Source organism: Mauremys reevesii, linkage group 10 (genome assembly GCF_016161935.1).
Source record: "Mauremys reevesii isolate NIE-2019 linkage group 10, ASM1616193v1, whole genome shotgun sequence".
NCBI classification, from domain to species: Eukaryota; Metazoa; Chordata; order Testudines; family Geoemydidae; genus Mauremys; species Mauremys reevesii.
In genome coordinates, this window is record NC_052632.1 from 77,256,301 (window position 1) to 77,274,943 (window position 18,643).

The 18,643-nt window shown below is 49.3% G+C and overlaps 1 protein-coding gene and 1 long non-coding RNA gene across 2 annotated transcripts in view; one reads left to right on the forward strand and one right to left on the reverse strand.

The window, feature by feature from the left end:
- Positions 1 to 18,643, forward strand: part of NATD1 (N-acetyltransferase domain containing 1) — a 36,410-nt gene that overhangs the window by 3,472 nt on the left and 14,295 nt on the right. The window lies entirely within an intron of this gene.
- LOC120374005 lies at positions 638 to 17,599 on the reverse strand. Its single transcript, XR_005585850.1, has 3 exons — positions 17,433 to 17,599; positions 8,032 to 8,141; positions 638 to 1,056 (listed from the first exon to the last, which is right to left on the reverse strand). It is a non-coding gene; the product is annotated as an uncharacterized LOC120374005 (long non-coding RNA).

Consider the following 18,643-nt stretch of genomic DNA (forward strand, 5'->3'; position numbering starts at 1 on the left):
CAGTAAAACCTGCAAGCATAGGTCGATCTCCTGTGGGTTCGAAGGGGTACCCAGATCACAATGCTCTTGTCATATGCAACGTGATGCAGGCGTACCAACAATTATCTGATTCCCTCGCATACCATCTATGGGCTTCAGGAGTCATTGCTAGTTCAAAAGCACCTAATGGTACTGGTGTGCCTGAAACACAGACGTAATTGTATATAGGTTAAGAACGTGTCAGTATCTATAGCTGTTCATGGTTCATCATTGTTTCCATTTGCTCCCTGTGCGTAACCTGATGATGAAATTCTTGTCTCGCACATGAGGCATATTAATCATCTTAGGGGGAACTCTTAGCTTCCCCCCATTTCTCCCCCAAAAAATTCTTTGCCATATATGGCTTCTAAAATTCTGAATAAAAGCAGCTGTTTCATTTAACGGATTCCCATTCCTTCTTTGCCTCCCAAATGCTGAAATATCAGGACCTGAAAGTGAAACTGATTATAAACAGACTTTGCTGAGTTTCATTGTCCCACCTGAAGGGAATGCAGAAAGTAAGAAGACTGGGTTTTTAATCAGCTAAGGTGGTGTTAGTAACACGGGCAAAGAAAACGGTTCACAATATGATTTTCTTTTTAAGCTGACAGAGCTCCTTTAACATACCACAGCTGTCCTCTCCAACTACTTCATCTTGAGGTAAATTCTCAACAGGAAACTGTTTTGTTTTTTTTTTAAAGTGAGCCTCTCTGTTTTCTAAGTAAGTCCCTTTCAGTGGCAGTTGCATTGTCTCTGCTTAATACTCTATGCTGTGGTCTGTTTGTTTTCTCCGTAGTAACATGCCAGTTGCTTGGTGTCATTGCTAAGAAATCTGGTCTTGCTCTTGGTAGAGTGCTCCCTGGATCAGACGGATGCAGTAGCTTCTTAGAACAACTTGTTCCTCTTAATTCTGCCTTTCTCTTCTGCAGTCACTTCCTCTAACAGCTTTAATGATCCTCTTTGAACTCCCCAGCCGTCAAAGTTTAGGAATAGTGTCCGAGCTGTATTTCCTCTCTGGGCTGAGAGCTGGGGAATGATCTAGTGAGGAGAAAATAAAACCATTCCCTGGGAGTGGCTTCTACCTCTTTTTAAGGAACTGTGCCAGTTTACCAAAGTTGGAGTCAGATTCACTGACACAGTCTGGAGGTGTTACTCTGGATTTATGCCAGTGTAACTGAGATCAGAATTTGGCCCAGAGGCAGCAGCTCGTGTCAGCCCTACCCTTCAATGCATTGGGTGCACACAATGCTCTGTTGTGGACTGGAACATGCAGAAGCAAATGGCAGGGAAGCGTCAGAGACCACCTGCCTTCAGTCTCATCTATCTAGTATCTGAACATCTCCCACATCTTTAACGTATCCCCTAGCACCCCTGTGAGGGAAGGAAGTACTAGTGTCCTCATTGCACAGACAAGGAACTGACACAGTGAGGCTAAATGACTTGCCTGAGGTCACGCAGGAAGCCTGTAGCAGAGCAGGGAAATGACCCCAGGTCTTCTGGACCTACCCACTGGACCTTCCTTCCTTCGTGGCCTCATGCTCCTCACGAAAGTCTCAAGCAGTAGTTGTGACTAACATCCTAAAGCCTGAGAGCCGTTTGAAAGGCGAGGGTGAGGAGCTGGCGAGACAGCGCTCTTTTGTTGCACACAAACTCCGTTTTGGCCGGCCGTCTGGCAGCGCTGAGTAAATCCCAGTTTCACGGACTGCCCGGAAGCGGTGAAGTTAGCCCAGAATTGTGATTTATTTTTCCTACAGCGGGAAGGCAGAAGTGGGAATGTCCACTTCCCCCTCCCTGCTGTTGGGAAAATCACAACCCTGGGATAACATGGCTGCTCGGGGCAGGCCGGGGTGGAGGGGAAAGGGACTCTAAGCACCAGACAGCAGCGGCTTCCTGTCTGGCTAGCCAGCAGGGAGACGGGGCCGGCACTGACAAGGTGAGGCAATTGGGAGCCTCAGCCTGGCCCACCCCACAGCAGCCGCTTGGAGCATGTGCAGGTGTGTGATTCCCGGGTGGGTGGATCAGGGTGTGTATGTGAAAGGGACCCTCCCCAGCAGGGTTGGGGGGATTGGATCCTGGTCTTGCCCGGATCCCTCCTGCCAGGGAGGTGCTCCTCACACACTTGCTCGTGCTCCAAGTGGCAGGTGCCAGTCTCAGCTCCTGCAATGTCTCCCCTAGGCCGGCTGGAGGCCACTGAAGGGTGGTCCGGGGCTCCTAAATTCTGTGTGTTGGTGCTGTCCCACATCCCATGCTGGCCAGGCAGGAAGCTGCACCAGCAGCCAGGGCTGGAGCTGGGCCAGACGGACAGTGCCGTGTGGTAAGACACTCTCTACCCATTATACCACGTACGCTCTACCCCCCGGGATGGGACCGGCCTGCCACCTATCCACCCCTCTCTGGGACAGGAGCAGCCCACTACCCCCCGGAGCAGCTGGGGCCTCAGCCAGGAGAAGGAGGCTGGAACGTCTGCTTCCATCTATCCACTGTTGGAAAAGTCACCGCAGTTTGTGAGGAGGGGGGACTCGGCGGCTGTCCATCCCCTGTGAAATGCCAGCACTTACCCTTGGTGCTGCCGTGATGACTTTATTTTAAAAACCCGTGATTTACACAAGCCCTTATCTCTAAGGGAAGGTGGAGCTGGGTGGGCTTGTGATCTTAAGACCCAGAACAGATGCCATGTGTTCTCCTCTTTGTGGGGAAGGCTTAGCTGCTAAGTGACCACATAATGTTTGACTCAATGAAACACTTGTATAATAATAATTTTAAAAAAAAGTCACATGCTGAATGCACTTACAGCCTGATTTTGAGAGGAGCACCCACGACTCGATGAGGGCTGCAGCCTTTGAGCACCTCTGCAATCAGCTCACTAGTGTGCTTAGCATGTACTGAAAACACCGAGCGTTTCCTGACGGGCTGGGCTCGATTTGTTTCATTTTGTAAGACTAGGAACTAAATTCAGAGGAGGTGTGTAAAGGAGTGTAATGGTGCAACCCCCGCAGTGTAGACAAAGCTTTAGATTCCATTTTATTTGGTCAGACTCCCTTAGACCTACTGATGCATCTGTGATTCACATGCCAAGGAGCCAGAAAAAGCTGGGGGTGGGAGGGCTGCTTTACACCTCGTTACATCATCCTCTTAGTTGTGTTTCTTGCTTCACTCCTCTCTTCTGACCCCTCAGCTGCTTAGTTGCCCTGACTCAGACTCCCTTACGTTCAGAGGGCCAAATTCAGGAGGTAATGTGCAAAGGAAAGGCGTGTCTGCAAGTTGCACATTAACACGTTTATTGCAGTACTACCTTGGGATCAGCCACGGTGGGGGCACCACTGCGGCGAGTGCTGTACAAGCAGAGTAATACCATCCCTGCTCCCAGAGAGCTTAGGGCCGGGGTTCTCAAACTGGGGGTCGGGACCCCTCAGAGGGTTACGAGCTTCTTACATGGGGGGTCGCGCGAGCTGTCAACCTCCACCCCAAATCCTGCTTTGCCTCCAGCATTTATAATGGTGTTAAATATATAAAAAAAGTGATTTAAATGTGTAAGGGGGGGTCGCACTCAGAGGCTTGCTGTGTGAAAAGGGTCACCAGTGAGCTGCTGGCTTAGGGCTTGTCTACACTACCCGCCAAATTGGCGGGCAGCGATCGATCCAGCGGGGGTCGATTTATCACGTCTAGTATACTTAGTATAGTCTCCCTGACTCCAGGGAGAGAGACAACAGGCTTCCTCCTTGCTGCCCCCCTACACTATTTGTGGCCTCCTGGCTTTATAGAATCCCCTGCCTGTTCCCTCACAGGTGTGCTTCTTTCTGATCAAAGCTCTCCACACAGCCTAAATCTTCCTCGTTTTCCGCATACTTGAGTGATTGGGCCTGCCTGGCCTGATTCCGCTCTCTCGGGGCCGATGTGGGGCATACACCCCATCCCATATAGCTGTCCTGGCAAAGAACCCATAGCGTAAGCATGGCCTTCGAGTCCCCTCTGAACTCCCCCCTGTGCATCTGCCACCATTTCAGGCGATGAAAATAAATGCTTGAATTGCCTTGGTAGCGAGCTTAAGCACCTTGTTCTGATCTCACCCATCCCGGGTGACCATTCATTTTCCGTCCTTTGGAGAGGGAGCGATTCCTGCTTTGGAATATCTGTGTAAGAGAGGATCAAAGGGGACCTTGCACAGGTAGGGAAGTCAGGGATTCAACCTCTCAGCTGGCCAAGGGGGAAACTTACCAGTGAGCTGGGATGGCACCAAATAGAATCGCGCTTCATTTTTCAGTCACATTGGTTTGCAGCACTCACAACCCAAGAGTTTGTAACTGATCCCCAGTCTCCTACAGCGTCAGCAGAGCCCATGTAGGGGCAGGAGAGGTATGTGAAAATGACTTTGTGGTGATTCAGCAGAGTTAGTTCATTTAACCAAAGATTCAGGTTCCATTTCATTTCTAGGTGAAAGTTCAAGAGTTCTGATACTAAGTTCTTATCCTCTCTTATCTGAATCATTCACCCCACTGCACAGTGTGATTCACTTAAACCAGTACCCTGAAAGGAACAGAGCTTTTGAAATCCCGGTGGGTTTCTTTACCTATGAAATCATGATGGCTCTTTGTTTTCTGTGTCCTGAACCTGTCCCTTTCTTATCACTCTACCCACATGCAGAATTCAGCAGCCATTCTGTGTTCAGGTGAAAACTGCTGCAGAGGGCACAAACACACTGTGTTATCTCTGAGGGATCTTACTTGTGTTCTTTCTTGTGTGGGTATTCTCCATATACAATAAAGGTTATTCTGAATGGAAGGGTTGTTGTTTGTGTCTGGAGGGGAAAACCTCTCATTCAGAGAAATATATGCATGTATTTCTTTTCACGCAGTGAAATTCTTTTTGGAGGTACCTGACAAAGCAATAAACTCCCAGGGTACTAGCACAAGACAGCGATGCAAGAGGAAACTGTCCTGATGCAAAGACTAGATCTGCTAAATACGCTTTCTTCAGACCGAGCCACCAGAGTTCATAAAGGAGCAGAGCCCTTTGATCTGATAGCTAGTCAGTGAACGGCAGTTTGTCACGTATCTGCTCATCAGATTTCTGAGATGCACGTTCTCCCTCTCTTCTGCCCTGCCTCTCGTCCCTTCTGTAACGGTTTAGCTCATGGAAGAAGCTGATCTCTCAGCTCACTAAGTGCCTGACCACAGCTTGTGGGGATGGCTGAGCTGATGTGTTGCTAGAATCTGGGTTTTGTGGTGAGAGGCCAAAGCCCTTGACTGCCTTGTGTGGAAAGTGTTGGTTTACCTGGCTGTAACTGAATCTTGCTGATGACTGATTGCAAAGGTGAGGCGCTGCTCAGCTTGCCTGACGCAAGTTCAGGATTCATTAGCTATGGAGATTGCTTCTCCGCCTTTGACTCCACCCTCCCTCGGCACTGCAGCAAGGCCAGGAGCGTGTCGGAGAGGAGAAGGTGGCCCAGTCTCTTCACTTTCTTCCGTCCTGCAGGGACTGCTTTGACAGGGGCGACTTCTTTGGGGACAAGGAGATCTACTCCTGCATCTGTTCTGCAAGGCTCAGTTGTAGCCCTGAGATCGGCTCCTAAGCACGATCCCGGCTCCATGATGTCACCAATTCCGCTCCTAGGAGCTACGAAGCTATTCAGAGCTCACTTAGGTAATGCAGCCGGAATCTCAGTAGCACATTTTGACCTTGCCTGCACTAGGTGTTTCTAGGGTGACCAGATAGCAAGTGTAAAAAATCAGGACAGGGGTGGGGGGTAATAGGTGCTTATATAAGCAAAAGCCCCCAAAATCGGGACTGTCCCTATAAAATCAGGACATCTGGTCACCCTAGGTGTTTCCCTCCTTAGTTACCAGATGTTCGCTAACGTGGTGAGAACACATCTCTTTTCCTAGTGATCCCGAGGCCTGAGATTGTGCCCCTGTGCTCCTAGCTTGTCTTGAAATGAGACATGCTTCAGATGAAGGAGCCAGGATCCTCAGTGGGGGAACTGACTCCTCACCCCGTCAGCTAGCGGTTTGTTTGTGCCCTGATGCAAGAGGGTTTATATCCCTGACATGGTCATCCTGCGCCTAACGTACCTGCCGATGTTGCACCTCTCCCTGCCGCCCTGCTTGGTTAATTTCAAATTTATCATCTCTTTGCCATGGGCGAGTTTCTGGAACCATCCAGAACTAGCTGGAATGTGTGCTCGGGAAACTTGCCTGATAAGTTTCACTGGGGAGTCTAAGGTCTTGGTCTTAGACAAATAATTCCTGCCAGTGCCAGGAATGCACTGATTCACCATTAACGTTAACGCAGCATCAGCACTGGTGGAATCCTTTGTAAATTTCCCCCGATAGACTGCGCCTCTGTCAAGCAATAGCAACCGGGAGGGACCCAGACGCTGAGGCCATGTCTTGCATGTAAAATGTAGAGATACTTCATTACACATGGCAAACTCAGTCAACCACCACGTCTGCATAAAAGCCCACTATGGCTACTCGCTTTTCTGCCACGACTTCCAAAGCTGATCTCGGGTCAGTTAATTGAATGGCTCCCCCCCTCATTCCCAAAGTCAATGGGTTTCAATCCATTCCGTTTCTCATAGGCAAAGCTTTACAACATGGCATGAAAAGTCATCTGATGTCGCTCAGTCTCTTACTCAGCCACGGTCACTGCTGCAGGGGAATCCTGGGCTGTGAATCGCAGGAGTCTGACTGGAGTTGAGAGGGCTCCAGGATGCTTTTGGCCATTGTGAAAGTAGAATGAATTATATTGTAAAAATAAGAATGGATTAAAGAAATGTTGTATGTACCTTTAAGCAGAAATAAGAAATGTTGAAATACAGGTGCCAGGAAAAGAAACATTAGGCATAAACAATGGTGCTAATGGCGAAACATTAACAGAAGATGGGTAATAGTAAGGAAATAAAATATGCATGCCTAGCCCAGGTAAACGTATCTGATTCTGCTTCCTTTGTTATCTTGTTAAGTTCTCACCCTTTTATCTGTATAAATAAGATAGTTTGTGTCTTGCATGGTGCTCACATTATCTGGGTGTTATTAGCAGAGCGCTGTGCTAATAAAACAGAGTGGTCTGACAAACTGTGAGTCCTGAGTCTAACTTTGACACCATATAACTTCATCTCTCCAGGATGAAGTTTGGGCTGGATGGGGAGGGAAAATTGGAGCCCTGGGAGATGGGAAAACAAGAAAGAATCAAGGAAGAGAATCCAGACTCTGGCTAGAAATGTCTGTGCTTTGCCCCATTAGCTCAGAAAGGGCCCTGGACGGGAGCACCACGTGCTGGTTGTGGTCTTCATAGAGATGGTTTGTATCTTCCATACTCCTGGCGTGTCCCAAAGGGGTGAGTTAGGTAGTGGGCACCCAGTGACCCTGTAAGCTAATGCAGAAGCTATTAAGACAGTTGTTCTCAAGTTGTTCTTGCAGCCCATGTTGCTATGAATTGATGTATCTTTCCTGTGCCCCTCAACCGCCCTGCCCTGTACGTTCACCCTTCCCTCTCCTCACTGCACACGCGACAGAGTGAGGGAGGAGGAATGTTTCTCTCTTCTGTTCTCTAGTGCTTAGATCTCTTCCTCCTTTTGCTCCTCATCTGCTCAGGACGGAGGCTGGGGATGCTCGATTTGGGCCCCATCAGGTTGGGCTGCACATGCTGTCCTGGCCGAGCTAAGTGCCATGGGAGCAGAGGAGAAGGCTGGGGCAGCAGGAGGCTGCAGACCTGTATATATGAGCTGCTCCCAAGGCTTGCTGGGTTAGGAGCCACCACTGGGTGAGGGAGAGAAGAGGCGAGCACACGTTTGGTGGGGGTGGCATGGATCAGACCTGTTTTTGCCATCCATTTGCTAGTCCTTTTTGTAACAAGCCTAATTCAAAAGTCTGACTCGCTGGATTTAGACTCTAAGTTCTCAAGCACCATTTTTCTTCCTTTGCCAATCTGTAGATTTCAGTTATTATCGGTGGAAGTGTGTGTGTGTGTGAGATTGACCTTTACCAATGAAAAATCTAAGCCTCCCAAACCTACCTATGGGGTCGAGGGGTTGCTCCTGGTAACCTTTAAATCTAACATTTCATCTCTGGTTGTCTTCCTAAATTAGCTCCTCTCCGAGGTCCGGTTCTCTGCAGGAACGCGAGCTGTAGGATATTATATACATTGTAGGATATATAGCACTGTGGTGACTACTTGATAGTGCGTGTACGATGGCAGCCTTCCATTCCTGACTGAGTTCAACAGGCCTGTTGTGCCAAAGTATCTCAAGACCCTAGGCTGTGGGGCAAGCTCGGAGGCGTCCTGTGCATTCCAGCTGGACTCCCCTCCTTGGTTTGCAGACAGCCAAGTTCCCCTGCAGTAAAGCTGTGACAGCTGGAGCTGCCTTCCTGGGCTAGAGGAGGGGATGGATGCTGGAACCCGGCAATGGCTCTGTCTCCCTGATTGGTTTGTGAATTCCCTGTTACAGCAGAATTGTAACTTCCCCGGCTGCCATTCCATGTTCTTTGCCGTCTCGGGGGATCTTGGCCTTTTTCTGATTTCTCTCCCCCACCTCCCACCCACCCACCTTGACACTAGGAGGCTCTGCATGGGGTGTTGTGGCATTAGTGAAGTTCCTATTTATTTTTTTTTCAGTCAGGCAGCTTATAAAACACACCTCAGCTGGACAACTTTCTGGCTAGTCCTGTGCAGGGGCACAGAAGCCCTTAAGTAGAGTCCCTGGGGCTGGATGAAGAACAGATTCCCACGGTGATAAATCATTATTAGAGTGATGTTTCTGTGCAGAATATAGAGGAGCTGGCAGAAATGCCACTGGGAGTAGGGAGGCCTGCTAATTAGGGTACTAACCTGGGAGTCGGAATTTCCTGCTCCACCAAAGGCTTCCTGTGTGAATCTTGGGACAGTCACATCATCTCCCTGTGCCTCAGTTTCCCTATCAGTACAACGGGGATAATGGCTCTGCTCTGGTGTTGTGAGGCTAAATACACTGAAGACTGTGAGGTGCTCAGGTACTGGGTGGGCAGATAGATTCCAAGCGGTGGGTTACAAAGACCTTCATGGTGTCCCTGACAGGCTGATCCCCTCAGGGTGTGGATAACATGACCTGCACCTTCTCACACCTGCCCGTAGCTGCTGATCTTGTTACACCCCTTCCTTGTGGCTGCGCACCGTGTCAGTTACACCAGCTCAGCCTGTGATGTGTGTTTGTCTAAGGCCCAGCTTCTCAGCCTGCCAGGTGTGACTTGCGGGGGCGGGGAGGGTTCGTGAGCACTTTGCCCTTCCCATATTCCTGGATGGCAGGAGGTGGGGAGTGTCCCAGTAACTTGGGAACACTGTCAGGGAATCTCTGCTGCTTGGACATGAAAGCTGAAAGGGTGGAGGAAGGTGGTGTTCAGAAAGGGACTGTGAATCCAAAGTGTTTGAATAAATGCAAAGTAACAAAGGTGCAGAGTTACTGGTCTGCTGCCGTCTGTCTGTGTGTGTGTCTCTCTCCCCTTCCCCTCCTTCTCCCGCCCCCCTCGCCATGTGCCTCCTCAGGCAGCATTCCCGATTTGATCTCTTCCAGGTTTTAGCACCTGAATGTACAGAAGTGTTAAGCAAAATCCTGGGCTCGAAGGGAAAGCCCATGTGAGACTTCCAGGGCTGCCCGGCTGGCGATCCCTGGAACACAGCAGCCGTTTGCGCCATCCCCCACCCTGGTGCTGCCTGTTCTATTGTTTTCCCTGCTTGGAGGCTTCCTAGTATTGATACTGCCCAGAACAGCCCTCATTGTTCAGAGGCATTGCCCTGCCGGCTAAAGGGCTGGCAAAGCTGAGTCCAGGTTAGCCCACTCGTGCCAGTCACATGCTGATGGCGTCCTGTTGGCGGGCGTGTCTCTCGGGATGGTTGGCAAGGGGTGTCTACTGCTTTCTAGTGTCTGGAACCCGCATCTCACTAGGGACCCCTAACCTCTTCCTGCCTAACGTCCCTTACGCAAGGCTTTACGCTCACCCACCCCAGGATGGCTCCTGGTTGCTGCCGAGGCATTCTCTGGCCTCTGATGAGCTGACCCATTATTCCATAGGGGGAGCTCTTTTCCATGCCCAGATGTGTGTGGGGGTGGGGGGAGGCAGTTTACGTCTTCCCTGGTGCTGCCTGCTGCAGCCCGTCCATTGAAATCCTGCTGCAGTGTCCTGCTGAACCTGCTACATCCAATGGTCCTGGGAGTGAATTGGGTCCGGTGGACTTGGCACTCTGAGCAGCAGTGAAGCTAAGTTGCTGCCACCTTTTGGCAGCTGGTGCCAGCCTTCCCCTCCGCTTCTGATACCCCTGTCAGCCCCACCAGACTGAATGAACAAGAGCCACAGCTGCACCCTGGCAACACCCAGTCCGTGTGCAAACTGGAGCCACTTTCCTCTGCGTCTGCTGGGGATCTGCCCCATTAGGTGCTGCCCCTGAAGACCTTGGCAGTTTTCTAGGAGTGTCTGTGGGAGCTGGTTTAAAGCCCAAGTTTGCCACCTTGCTTCCACCGCTGCATAAGGGCCTGTTCTGATCATAAGCTGTCGGGTGTGGTGGGTGGTGAGCAACAGGGGTTGGGGGGCTTGGGCTGTAGGTCCGCATGGTCTAGGGGGCTGGAGATTGGTTCTCTGAAGCCTGAGTAGTCCTGGGTTTTATGCAAGTTAATCTCCACGCTTCCTGAAGAGAACAGAAACCAGGGACATATGCTGTTCACGTTGCTTTGTGCCTTCCCTAAACTGAGGTAGAAGGGTTTATGCTCGACGCCGTCAGCTATATAATCTGCATTGCACGCGCTCTTCTGGTTGCAATCAGCCCATGTGATAGTCCATCCTCTGTCCTGCAAAGCTCCTTTGAGGAGAAGAGACCTCCCGGCGCACTCTGATCAAACACCATTAAATCCTCCCCAAGACAGACAGACTCTCGGGGTCGCTAACGCATGGGACCGCTGGTGAGAGAGCCCCTTGCAGATGGCCACTTATTCAGGCTGGCTGAACTTCCTGGTGTCTTGCTTCAGCTGATGCCTCATGAAGCCTCCTTTCTTGCCATTGTGGAGTGGGGAAGGGGCTTCTGTCATAACCTCTCAGAACCGGTTTTCATTTCATTCTGTAGTGTCCGGGCCGGGGGCTTTTTCAGCCGCTCCCCTCCCACTGCTCTTGGCACGGGGACAGTGCCATTACTTCTGGCAGGGGTAGGAGCGCTGTGAAGACCAGGTGCGGGGGTCTTGTTACCACCCTGTCCTCTGAATTCTTACAAACGAGATTGTCCCTTCCTCTCCTGCCTCTGGATCTCTGTCGCCGCCGGGCTGCAACCAGCACAGGTAGCATCGGATGGGGAGTGTCGTGACGGGAACAAAGGAGGCGCCTGGAGTCTAATACTGGCTGAGCCCCGAGTCGCTGTGTGACCTCAGGAAAGTCGCCTGACCTCCCTCTGCCTCATCCATGGAGCTGAAAAATCATGTATGTTTAAAAAACAGGGGGGAGAAAGAGAGAGGAGAAAAAATGGGGAAGAAAAGGCAGGAACTCCACTGAAAACCAGATGCTGCATCGGAGATGAACTGAAGAAAAATCCCGTCTCATTTCCCAGCATCATCAGTGGCACTTCCATGCCATGCAAAGCTTTCATTTGAACAACTAAGACCTCTCTGTAAGTCTCTCTCCCAAGAGACTGGCGGGGAGGGGATAGGTAATGGCAGACTGGCAAGATGCAACTGCTTATTGCTGTGGGTGGAATGAATGAACATGGAAAAATCATCTCTTCTATGTTTCTTTCCATCTGAAAAATGCAGTTCATGTTCTGGCCTCTGGCTGTGTCAGATTCAGTCACACAGTGAACACATGGCAATAATAATAACCAATTCATGCATCTACCCACATCCCTGTGCTACGTGCAAGAAGCGGGGTTGGTGCAATGTTAGGTTGCAAAGCGGAAATCGCACGCACACACAAAAAGCCAAGACCGATAAAAGAGAAGGCCCCCAAAGCCACATGAATGGGATTGTATTGTACATTCCTATTCAGTATCTTTATGTTATATGTTTAATGACACAGGTAGTGATGCTGCAAAGGGTCATAAGCCCGCTGATTTCAATGGGACACTGTGAAGGACAAACCGTGCAGCTGCTGGGGATACCCAGTGCTGGATCAGGGTCTTATGCAGTACCATATTAATCTACTATAAGCGTTTGGACCTTGATTAAACAAAGCACTGAAGCATGTGCTTAAATTCCATTGACTTTAATGGAGCTTGAGATGTTCTGCTGACTCAAGAAACTGTGACATTACAAGCTGGGCTGGTAGTAATGCCTATTGTTAAGGTTGCTTGACACTTCCCATTATAAGACTGTTGTCAGTTGCTTATAACTTTGCCAAACTTTAACCATTTGGGCTGAAACTTTCCATGTTGGGTTTCTGCCTCTGGAAGAATTTAAAAAAAATAAACCAGCCAAACGGTTGGGATAGCTCAGTGGTTTGAGCATTGGCCTGTTAAACCCAGGGTTGTGAGTTCAATCCTTGAGGGAGCCACTTAGGGATCTGGGGCAAAAATTGGTCCTGCTAGTGAAGGCAGGGGGCTGGAGTTGATGACCTTTCAAGGTCCCTTCCAGCTCTAGGAGATTGGTATATCTCCTATTATTATTATAAAATGGCTTTGCCTTTTCCAAGAACGAGGCTAAGGGGAAATATATTGCTTTGCCATCTAAAAAAAATCCTGGCAGCCTTTGCTTTGAAAAGCTCTAATGCCTCCAAGCCATTGAGAAGTGCCTTGAAATTTGGTAGCAGGGTGGTCTTGTGTCTTGTGCCATCCCCCAAAAAATCTGCTCAAATCTGGCCAAGATATTAGCCTTTGAAAAACTTTGATTTACACACGCCCGGTAGAGCCTTGTTAGAGTTTAATGCCTACGTTCACGAAGATTCCGTCCTCAGTGAGCGTGCTCGAGCCTCTCATAGTTCCTAGTGCTGACAGAACTGTGCATGTGCCCTCCCATCGGAGCGACTGAACATGCTTCTCCTCAGGGCTGCAGCGGGCACGGATGGGGCTGGCAACCATAACTAAGAGTAGAGAGACTGACTCTCTCTCTCTCCTGTGTGTTATGGACTAGGATGGAGGGGGTCTGGCCTAGTGGTCAGAGCTGGAGTCAGGTCTAGTGGGCGAAGCAGGTGTCCAGGTTGGGGAACGAAGCCACGGGTCAGCACCAGAATCAACTGCCAGTCACCAGAGCCAGGGGTGAAGCCAGAGTCGGAACCACAAATCACCGCTGAAGGGCAGAGCCGAGGTCAGATGCCAAATGCCAGAGCCAAGGGCTAAGCCGAAGTCAAGGTCAGAAGTCAGAGTTGGAGCCAGGACTGGTCACTGAGGCTTGGAGACGAGGTGTAAGGGCAGGAGGAGAGGCAAGGACCCAGCATGGAGCAGGAGCATGGCGGGAACGGGGGCAAGGCAGGAGCAGAGCAGGAATCAGGAACAGGGTTGGGTGCAGGAGGCAGGCACGAGCAGGGTCCAACACAGCCACAACCGGAAACCACTTTGTTGCTCTGACGAACTTCCTCCTGGCTTAAATAGTGTAGTTGGACCAATCGGAGGAGCCGAGCAGTCCTCCAATCAGAGCTCCCAGGGGTGGTACCTTGGCTGGGGCTATAGTCCTAGCAGCTTCTCAGCCCACCAGGTTTCAGTAGACCTTGGGTGGAGGCCAGGATGTGGTGATGGCGACTGTCTGGGGACTCCCAAACCTGGTTCGAGACCCAGGACATCATACTGTGTTCTCAATGACACCTCCAGTCCTCCCTACACCCCCCGCAGCTGGCACCCAGCCAGCATGGAGGACGAAGCTGCCTGATTCGAATTCATGGGGGATAAAAGCCCTGGACTGGGGTGGGGTTTGAGGAGACTGAGATTGGAAGTGGAGAGGAGGAAACTGGGAAGGCAGGGGAATATAACCGTGACTAGAAGGGGAGAGATGGCTCTCACAGAGAGCCAGGAGGGAGGAATTGGGACTGGATGGGCAAGAAGACTGGAAGTAGGGGAGAGAATGGGACTTTGCGGGAGACTAAAAATATCTGGGCAAGGAAGCCAGGACTGGGATGAAGAGACATGACTGAGCCGGGTACAGGATGGAGAGAAAGGATGAAGCTTTGGAAGAAGTGGGAGAAAAAAGGGTCTGTGTCCACTTCCAGAGCTTGGAATGGAGCTCAAGACTGTAGAGTCTCGCCATTCCTCTGCTGTCGGCAAACACCTGTGAAACCCACTGGGGTAAAGTGTGTATCTCATTCCCTTCTAGTGCTGGTCCACATAGAGGATGACAACCTACTACTGCTATAAGTGACTCCATTAGCTCAAGTGGTAGAGGTCTGTGCAGTGGAGCTAAAGCTTGCAAACCTGCTGATGATCCATGTGGCTGTCAATATGATGCTGCATGAAGCAATTTTCAGTTTGCGTTTTTCCCTAGGAAATTACACACACAGAGAAACAGGTAAAAGAATGTTAAGGTTGCAAAGTCATGCACTCAGAAGTTGGGCAAAGCCAGAATAATTCTGTGCAACCTTAACTCAGCCCCCTCCTGTTCTGCAAGTGCATTATGACACAGTCTTTAATTACATGATCATGTACTATTTTTTCCACAGTAATTTTGTTCTCTCTTCAATCACCATAAAATTGTATCTACTTTGGAAGATTCTAAATCGATCACATGAAGGGGAGGAGTCTTTATTTAATCCTGAGCTGATGGTGTCAAATTTGCAGGATGAACTGAGCTCAGCAGTTTCTCTTGAAGTCTGTCTCCTAGTTTTTTTTTTTGCAGGATGCCACCTTAAGTCTATATTGCCATTCCTAATATCTGATTTGTGTCCATTTATCCTTTTTTAGAGACTGTCTCATTTGGTGATCTGGTTAGGTCCTGTGATGGTGTTGCTGGGTGTAGATGTGGTGGGAGTTGTTGGCGAGGTTTTTTGTTGCATGGGATTCCTGAGCAAGAACTATTGTGCGTGTGTGCAGTTGCTGGCTGGTGAAATATGCTTTCAGGTTGGCAGGTCTGTGTAGTCTTGAGAATGCTTGGTGGAGATTTTCTAGGTGTTGTCTCTCAGTGCTTGGCTGTAGACAATGGATCTTGTGGTGTGTCGGGATGGAAGCTGGAGGCATGAAGGTATAGATTGGTCCAGGTTGAGGTTGATGGACTTCCCATGGGTCCAGATGATGAAGATGTCAAATAGTTGTGTGTGAGGATAAAGGCACAGAGCTCAACACCAGTTTGTGTGGCATACATCCATGGTGGCTAGGAAAAGCATGACAAAAGCTTTTACTCTGACCAAAAAAACCCCAAACATCCAGGCATCTTTATCCACCAATTCAAAACAAAACAAAACACAAGATCAACTATTTCCTCTGTGGGCCACTTGTGACCTTGCTCTTGGAACCTTAATTTCTTAATTTCCTGATTTTATGTAACAATTAACTGTGCATCCCTCACACAGTCCTTTGCATTTAATTTTCTCCCTGTCTAAAAAGGATGAGAAAGCAAGAAAAGGAAAAACGAGAACAATCCAGCTATTCAGGTACCAAAGCTTCTGAATCCTTCCAGGGAAGCTTGTACGGCCCTTGCTCCAAAGCTGTTCTGCTGTTGGAGGGACCAAGTTCCCGTGACTTTCCCCAGTTTGTAAATTGCTTTCAACAATAAAGCAACTGCATGCACAGGTGGACGCCTGCACCCCCTATGCACTTCAGTGGGGCTCTTCATGGACCTTCCAAGCAGGACCAGGGCCTTTGCACACTGAACTGGCCATGTACCCATGCAGAGTACACCTATGTCTACCTGCACGCCAGGAAACAACTTTATTTTCTATTACATACTTGGGGCATAATTTTCAACAAGTCAGACAACTGATGAAACGTTCACTTAAAAAGTGCGAGTAAAAGCCCTAACACTTCCTGAGAAGAAAGATGGCCTTGCATTTAAGGAGCTGGACTGAAACTTGGGCATCTTGGTTCAATTGCTGGCCCTGCAAACCCCTTATGGTCTGATTTGCCCATGTGCTTAAAGTTAAACATGTGTTCGCATACTTAGCTGAATAAGGATGGTTTGCTAATCTGACCCTCAGTTCCTCATCTCTAAAATGGGGATAATAGGTTCTTTCTCTGTGTAATCAGATTAGAAATCCTTCAAGGGTAGGACTGTCCCTTGTTAGGTGTGTGTACAGCTCCTAGCAAAATGGGGCACCAATCTCGGCTGGAGTGTCTAGTTGCTACTGTGATAACAAGTAAAAATATTCAATCAAGATGCTGCGCAGGGCATGGTTTCATATTTTAAGACATCTTTTGCTGCAGTATTCTGTGTGTGCGTGCGCGCATGCATGCACATATACGTAATATGTTTTTATAGAATGAGAAAAGTAACTTTTTTTCCCCCACTCTGCCACAGCTCAGTAAAAACAGCTGAAAGGATTTGCTTAAACTTTTTCCAAAAAATCAGCCGGAGACCATGGAAATTTTCAACCCCGAAGACGAGTGTGGTGGAAAATTAGGAGCGTGTGAAAAGAGCAGTTATAACAAACTGTTTAAAGCCTTTAATTATAGCTGGCGCTACTGGTGACTGCAATAATTAGGGCCCTACCAAATTGACGGCCACGAAAAACACGTCATGGACCATGAAATCTGGTCTCCGCCGGTGAAAGCTGGCATTTTGTGTGCTTTAACCATATACTATACAGATTTCACAGGGGAGACCAACATTCTCAAATTGGGGGTCCTGACCCAAAAGGGAGTTGGAGGGGGGGTCACAAGGTTATTTTAGGGAGTCGTAATATTGCCACCTTTACTTCAGAGCTGCGTGGCTGGAGAGCGGCGGCTGTTGGCCAGGCGCCCAGCTCTGAAGGTAGCAGTGCAGAAGTAAGGGTGGCCATCCCATCCCATGTCATCCTTACTTCTATGCTTCTGCTGGCGGCAGCTCTGCCTTCAGAGCTGGGCTCCCAGCCAGCAGCCACCGCCGCTTTCCAGCTGCCCAGCTCTGAAGGCAGCGCCGCCGCCAGCCAGCACAGAAGTAAGGGCAGCAGTACCATAACCCCCCCTACAATAACCTCACGAACCCGCCCCCCCACACACACACAACTCCATTTTGGGTCAGGACCCCTACAATGACAACACCGTGAAATTTCAGATTTAAATAGCTGAAATCATGAAACTTATGAATTTTTAAATCCTCTGACCGTGAAATTGACCAAAATGGACCATGAATTTGGTAGGGCACTATCTGTAATAGATCCCGCTTCCACTGAACTCTTTGCTTCCTGTGCCCAGTGCAATGTGGAAACCACAAGAGGGTGGTGGAATTTGCTCTAATTCCCTGAGATTAAGGCTGTCGATCTCCTGGGGGAAGATAGGTTTCTCTAGGTGCTTTTAGTTGTAATAGTTCCTCCTTCGGAGGATGGGTTTGTGTCACTGTTACAGGGTTAGCTCACCTCTCGCCCCTTCCTGGGCTTCTCAGCTCTGCTCTCCTGCGTGAGTTTCTGCAGTTCTCCACTCCTAGACTGGCCCTTGGCAATGGTATCGTTCTTACCCAGTAGGTCCGACTGCGTTTGGACGCTTGCTGTTCTTCCCTTCGGGAGTCTATGACCGGCAGTGAACACAGTGATCAGATGGCACCAAAATATTGTTTATTTTAACAGTAGAAACAAAGCATTTTAGAGGAAAAGAATTTTCAACCAGCGAACAATCTATGTGCATGTCTGTCTTACCTAAAGGCTTACCCAGGCAGGCGCAGTTTCTCCAGACACTGCCAGCGCAGGGTCCTTCTGTCTCCAGCTGCTTCCCCCAAAACAGCTACAGCCTTCTCCTGAGAGAGGGTCCCTCTTCTAACCCTGCTGTAGCTCCTTTGCTTGCTTGGGTTCATGGACCTTATTCTGTCCTGATGTCGTCTCTTACTCAACTGAGTGCAGACAAGTGGCATTTCTCCAGACATTCTTTCCTGTTTGTTTTTCCTGACAGCCCCCGTATTAAACTAAACCAATCTCATCATACCGTAAACATCCCAGTGTCCATAAATGATCACAGGGCAGCTCCAAATGCATGACAGTTTGTTTCCTCCAGTGTGGGAGAACTGGGTATAATTCCCATCCCTGTTTTGCAGATAGAGCTGGTTGAATGGGCCTGATTCTCCATGTGGGTCATTCCACCAGTGCAGAACGAGTGTGAGTGGTTTGAGCACTGGCCTGCTAAACCACTTGTTGTGAGTTCAATCCTTGAGGGGGCCACTTAGGGATCTGGGGCAAAATCAGTACTTGGTCCTGCTAGTGAATGAAGGCAGGGGGCTGGACTCAATGACCCTTCAGGGTCCCTTCCAGTTCTATGAGATACATATATATACTCTGATTTCATAGGCTTTTATTTCCCACTTTGCACCTCAGAAGATGCAGGGCAGTGGAGGACCAGGTGCAGGATTCTCTATAAACTTAGTTGCCTTTCAGTCCACTTCCCAAGCCTGATTTCCTCAAGTGTAACGGTTTGGCAAGAAACTGGAAAAGGTTGGCTTATTTAGCCTAGCAAAATGCCAGCTGAGCAGGGATACGATTGCTCTCTGTGAAAATACCAGTGGGTAAACACCAGGGAGGGATTAGAGCTATCTGAGTTAAAGGACAAAGTTGGTACAAGAACAATTGGGGTTAACCTGGCT